The sequence below is a fragment of the Nothoprocta perdicaria genome, unplaced genomic scaffold (assembly GCF_003342845.1).
Source record: "Nothoprocta perdicaria isolate Ctin4 unplaced genomic scaffold, notPer1 scaffold_62, whole genome shotgun sequence".
Taxonomy (NCBI): Eukaryota; Metazoa; Chordata; class Aves; order Tinamiformes; family Tinamidae; genus Nothoprocta; species Nothoprocta perdicaria.
The window spans coordinates 3021721-3028573 of NW_020455888.1; positions in this window are offsets into that span (position 1 = coordinate 3021721).

Genomic DNA, 6853 nt, shown 5'->3' on the forward strand with positions numbered 1-6853 from the left:
ACTAAGAGTTTCCAGCTGAAGGCACTGAATGTTTTTTATCAGGAATGCTGAGAGGATGGGCAGATGCCCATAGGATGGGATGGGGTGCTCAGGTTCAAGCCTGCACTAGAGCAGCTTTATCTGGTGCCCACACCAGGGAGCTCTGGGTGAGAAATCCAGGTCTTGCTCCAGCCTTTCCTTCAGACCCCAGCCTGTCCCAAACCCATCCCGGTGTGGCCAGGCCAGCTCCCAGCTGCACAGTCACAGCAGCACCTGGAGGATTTCACAGTTCCTCTACCAAGTGACTTCCATTACTCAGTCCATCAATCTGAAAAATTTCCCTCAGACACTAAAATTGGTGTGTACCTTCTTGACCCTACTAGAGCACCTCCTCGATGGAAGAGGTCCTCAAAGGTGCAGGAAATTACAGAAAWCTGATGGACTGCAGCACATTTGAAAGTAATGTTTGTCACAGATAGCTAAGGTCACAAAGCTAAATTTGGACACCATAAAGCAAAACAATTTTAGTCAAATGTGGGTCTCCATTTTACATCACCTTCGTTTTCTAGCCACTGGAACAATTTGTAGTCTTGGAAAGCTACGTATTTGATTAATGTAAATTTTATTTCTGCTTATGTACTATAGATGATAGATGAGTACTCAGTACCTGCTTGATATATGTGTGATAAATATGAGCATAGTAATTTCATGGCTCCCACAAAAAGGGTTTTACAAAGAGCGTGTTTTGTGAAACCCACAGAGAGGCACATTATAGCACAGATACATTTTAGCTGACAAACATATTCTAAACATAGCTCCTTATACCAGCTTTGGGAGTACTTTTTTATTTGATATAGTTGGCTTTGGGAATTGCAACACACAAAGTGTTTGTAAATGAAAATTCATATGATATAAAGTATCAGCAACTGAACCATTAAACTCAATGTATTGAAACACATTTGTGATAATTCTAGATATAGCTGTCTATCAGAAAGGAAGTAGATTAAAATATTTTTAAAGGTTAAAAAAGACTGATATTCCTACTGCTGTAAATTTAAGATTCAAAGCCAAGGTGAATTGCTTGCTTTCAAGGAAAATAAAGGAAGATGAATGAATGTTACAGTGACAGCTGGGTACAAGGCAAAGCTGCCTGATGGTCTTATCTCTCATGATTAATATGAGGCTGTTTGCTGCAGACAGCAACATCACTGCCTTGTGGCCTAGGGAAAACGAAAAGCAGACTCTGAAGCTGGGCTTGGTTTGAGGAGGTGGCGGATAGGACTACAATACAAATGTCCCCACATTCAAATCTGTCACTAGGGCTTTTACTTCAGATCCCAGAGGCACTCCCTGTTTGGCTCCACTCTTAAAGGCCAGCACAAACTAAGCTCACAGAAATGGAAATTTCTGTAAATTCTGTAATTTCTGTAAATGTAGTATTTGAGTAATAACTTTCAACTTTTAGCAAGATAAAGGAAATGAACACAGCAATCTGAATTACTGGAGTATGGTCAGGTCAGGAATGAAGTATTCCTGGAATCTAGTTCATGCCTTTGAATACCCGTGCAAGCTGGCTTTACTTAAAGCCCTTGGAGTTATTTTGTTGTCTTTTATTGACTAATGGAAAGCAGAATATTTATGACCCAATGGTTTTAGTGTCCTTTCTCTTTCTGAATATTATTCAGGCTCTGGAGTGTATTATGCAGTCCCTTTTATGATCCASTGAGGCAGTCTTTCATGTGAATAAAGTAGGGCTAATTCTAGGTGAGAGATTTTGCTGGCAGAAGCTGTAACTTGCACTATGTTTTTTTACCCTTGTTAGGTCAAACACATCCAAAACAGTCACTGTCCAATGAGCAGGACTTAATGAATACGTTAATGCATTCCTCAAGCATTCAGAAAATTGAGGGAATAGGCTAATTATAATGACCCAACCTGGCGCTGAGAGTCCAGATTCACAGGGTCAGATTCACGGAAAGAGCTGAGTTCTGGACTGCAAAAAGCTAAAGGCATTGGTCGGGGTCAGCAAGTTGCTTAGCTGTAATAAGTCCCATTAGGCTCACAAGATCTTAGGGTTATAACTACACAGGCTTTCTGCAGGATGTAATTCTTGGGATTCATGCTTTTCTTGTTTTCTTTTCTATACAGACATTATGGCAGCAGTTGCTTTTCACAGAATCACAGAGAGGTTGAAAGGAACTTCAGGAGATTGTCTAGTCCAAACTCTTTCTGCTCATGCAGAGTCACCTAGGGCATGTTGTACAGTACTGCGTCCAGATAACTTCTGAATATCTCCAAAGAAAAGGCTCCACTGCCTCTCTAGGCAACCTGTTCCAGTGCTCTGTCACTCTGACAATAAACAAGTTTTTCCTCAGATTCAGAAAGAACCCCTTATGTTTCTGTTTGTGCCTGCTGCCTCTTGCCCTGTCACTGGACACCACAGGGAAGTGTCTGGTCCCATCCTCTTGACACCCTCTCTTTAAATAGTTATACACAATGATAAAATCCCCACTACATTTTCTCCAGGCTGAAGAGGCTCAGCTCTCTCAGCCACTCCTCATAGAAGAGATGCTCCAGATCTCCATTGCCCTGTATCTCCATTCAGTTGAGGTTGCTCAGAATAGCACCACAGTCCTCTATGCGGGGGAATCAACAACACCTAACAGTTTTCTATCATAAAGCAAACTTTTTAAGGCTACATTCTGTCCCTTTATATAGGTAATTGATGAATAAGCTGAACATGGTGCAGTATAACCCCTGGAGGACATTGCCAGCAGGGGACATGCTGMACAGCATGTCCCTTGCCAGCAGGAGACATGACCTCTAGTGGTCCCTTCCAACCTTAAGCATTCTATGATTCTACGATTCTATGACATAGGGATGCCTTGGTTTCTCACCTTCATGCCCAGCAGTACAGGAATGTGGCRTGGGGATCCACATTTCTCTGTTCATTCTCTGTACCGAGTATAGAGAGAGGACCCAATTCAGAGCCCCCATAAGGGGCCTTTGCCAGCCACCCTCTTGTCAAGGAAGTCACTGTTGCCGTGCAGCCTTGTTGGCATCACTGCCAGCTTGGCTGCCATGGCCACCAATGCATTTCCTTTGCAGACCCTGGCACCTGCTCCTCTGCTCCTCGTGTGCTGCCAGGGGCACCCACCAACGCTGCTCCGGCTTGAGGCCCAACGCAGCCACGTGGGAATGTGATGACTGTGCGGGCCTGGGTACTGGTAAGAGGAGCAAGAGGGCCCCTCTGCCCCACAGTTTCGCCTGTGCCAAGCCATGGGCTGTTGGGACATTCAGGGTGGTCCTGGCAGAGTCACTCGATTCACCTGAGGGCACCGGTGGGGCCTCTCCAGCCCTGAAGTGCTGGGGCCGTGCACCTCACCTCCCTGCCTCTGCTTACAGCCTCCAGTGCACAGCTGGACACAGCTGGAYCCAGCAGCCGCAGCGGCAGCCAGGCCACATCGTCACCCAGCTCCACAGCTCCYRAGAGCCGGCGCCAGGGAGGACAGAGTGGGCCGGAGCGAAGGCCAGGCCGCTCGCGCTTACAGCGCCGCTCACAACATCCTTATAGGCGTTGCTGAAGAACCAGCCATGACCTTCAATAAAGAACCTTGTATTCCAGTCTTGTTGAAAGAGCTATTGGCGTCTTAAAGTTGTCAGTGAGACAAGGAGGTTCAATGTTGTCCTAGTGTTAAGGTTACCACAGAGCTGTGCTGTACACACTGCTTATCCGGAGGAATAAAAGTCCCAAGTTGCCACAGTGACCCCACAAACTGCAGCTAGTTTCTGCATTGAGAAGTGATTTCACAGGTTTGGAAGATCTCTGGAGAAGGAGACTCGACAACCTCTCTGGGCAGCCTGTTCCAGGATTCTGTCACTCGCATAGGAAGTTCTTCCTCATATGGCAGTTTTACTTCCTGTTTTTTAATTTATACCCATTACCCTTTATCTTCTTACAGGCCATGACCAAGAACCATCCTCCGATGTATCCATTAAAATCGGCTCAGTCTCCTGCAACGCATCTACACGCAAGTACTTGCAGCCATCCCTCCCCCTACCTACCACTTGTCCACATTCTCTGGTCTCCTGCCCTCAGTATAAGCACACCATGGCCCCTCCAATAAAGTGCCATGGCCTGTGCCCTCACCAGCCCTCTCAACGGCTCCCTCTGCCTTCACCACATGGCCATGGTGCCCACTCAGTTGTGGGGGAGTCCACGTTGCTGCCTGCCGAGGCTGCCAGCCAGAGCTGGGCCTCTTCAACCTGGGGAAGRGAAGGCTGTAGGAGATGCCAGGATATTAAGGCCTTTTGCACGAGTTAAGGTCTTTTGCATCATTGAGGCCTTTTGCAAGGAGCTAGAAGCCTCGAGCTCTGTCCGGCACAGGAGGAAAGGGCATTTGCTTTGGGGAATGGAGTTCAGCTGATGCCTACACAGCTGGGATTGCTAAGGCTGAGGGGAGCAAACCTGCAGGCAATGGTGCACACACGGTCCCCACGTCTTGCACATCGATCTCGCTTTTCCTCAGGACAGAATCTTCTTGAACAGCAGGACAAGACAGGAAGGTACCTGTGTACATCTTTTGCATAGGGTTCCTCACAAAGAGCTCCTAGCAATGCAGGATTGTTGCTGCTATGGACAATCCCCTGAATCAGTGCGGCCTTTGCCAGTGTTGTGGCCCTCCATTWGTTAGGGGCCCTATCCCTGTGCCAGGAAAAGAGAATGAGAGGGTGTGAGGGCATTGAGAGAGTGCGATGGAGCCAGCTGCACTTTGTGCTGTGMGGGAGGAGACAGTTGCCCCTTAGCTCTGTGGTGGGAGGAATCATGCCGGGCAGGATTGGGTTTGCAGGCGCTGGTTTCCCTGCCTTTGTGTTGCCAGGAAAAGCTGGCATTTGATTTGAGGGAGCCTTTTGAGATGCACTTGTGTTAATGCCAAGGGGCTCTGAAGCCATGAGCTCTATTGGAGTCCATAACCCCCAGAAAGAAGAGAGAGAGGTAGTGCTGTTAGTGCTGGGCTGCGTGAGTGGCGTGCTGGGTGGTGGCTGTATCTGGAAGACAAGGCAGGGGCCAGAGAGCCACCRGCTTGGAAATGTCCCCCAGAGCTGCAGCATTAAGGGCTAAGAGAAGTTCCTCCAGGCTCTTTCTCACTGCTCAGGATTGATCCCTGGAAGATGAATTCTCCATGAGKCCTGCAAGGCGATTTGTGCTATCTGACTCCTCCATGCCAGGYCCATTGAAGGGTTTGCAGAGCCCAAGTTGGAACATGAGGCTGTCCAGGGAGTTCAGAAGCATTTTAGGCTGCCTGCGGCATCAAGCCTAGGCAGCTGTGGATGGCCAGCAGCTCCTGTGTGGCTCCAGCCTAGGCAAACCATCCTCTTCCAGCCTTACAGCTTGGCACCTGGCCCTCTGCTGCAGCCAGCATGCCTTGGAGCCACTTTCTTGCCTTCCCACAAGCCATGAGCTCGGCCTTACCATCTCTAGGCACACAGGCAAGTTTCCTCTCGGTGCATCCACAGAACTGGGAGTGTAGCAAGGGCAATGAGCTGTTGAGGCAACATCTTGTGCTGCCCTCTGTCACCTGAACGGAGCAAAGCTCAGACAGAGCAGGACTTCAAAGCACCCTAGACAGAGAAAGCCTGCACCCGACTGTGGCCTCATCACTGCCCAGCRCTTCGTGTCGTTTTTTGCACTCCTACCAGAGGCTCAGGCTTGTGYTTCACGTTTCCAGGTTCACTAGATACCGTGAAAAGAACAGAGGAGATCATGGGCACTGCATTTTTTATTTAAATGGAAATCCTTAAGTTAAAAATAAGTACACAGGCTTTGTTCTTCAGACACATGAAAATAGAGGAAGCATTTCCCATGTGCAGGCTAAAACCACTCCACTGCACTGGCACAGCCATGCTTCTCTGATCGCTCTCCATGCCGAGTGTAGAGAGAGCCCCCAATCCAGTCCTGAGTCTTCCTATAACTGCAGTGTGTAGAGCGCACACAGGGAACACATACATTTTTCTCCCCAAGTGCAGGAACTGGAGCAGAGTTGTRAGGCCCTGAAGAAGGCTGCAGCCCTGCACACAACGTCAGGGTTTGTCTTGTGGCACGGTGGTGCTGGGAACACTGGGTTCCATAGGGTCCCAGGTGAAGGGGTGGCGAAGGCAGCCAGGTAGCCAGGTTCCGTGGAACATGAAGGCCATACACTTGGACTTTGCTATGAAGGCCAGACTGAGTTTACTCCAGGTTTTCAGTAGCTGAATGGTTTCAGCACTTCCTTCCTACCTCAGAAGCTGATGAAGGTGTCATGTGSAGACTGTCTTTAAGAGATCATGGCAAATGCAACATTTCCTCAGGCCACTTCTTCTGTGGAATATTTTGACTTCAGGCCAAAGCCCCGCCAAGATATTTGTTTAGCAGTAGGTAGACAAATAGTCTAGCTATCAAATGTCTAYATTGGGTTGATTTGTCAGTAGTAGCTGGGACACAGGGGTGGTCCCTGGCACCATGCTCGTGGTGCCATGACTCAGTGGGGGTCTGTTACACCTTGCTAGCAGTAGTGTGTCGTGGGGATGCTGTGTCACAGTGGCCGGGGATGATGCGGGCGGCCCAGGGCTATAAAAAGGATTGCAGGATGGCACCTCTGAGCACAGGAAAGGTGAGGACAGCAGAGGGCAGGGGAGGAGCTGGCCATGGACACAGTTTCTGCACTGCTGAGCTCAARGGCTCTTCCTGCTGCCCCGTTGCCTGCTCTGCTCCAGCCCCTCGACAGACCTGTTGAGGCGYAGGCTGGGCCAGAGGCGCAGGAGCCGTTGGGGAGGGGGGAAGAAGGGACTTGTGTGGCACCATCCCAGCAGCGGCCGGGCTCCTGCCTCTGGGTGC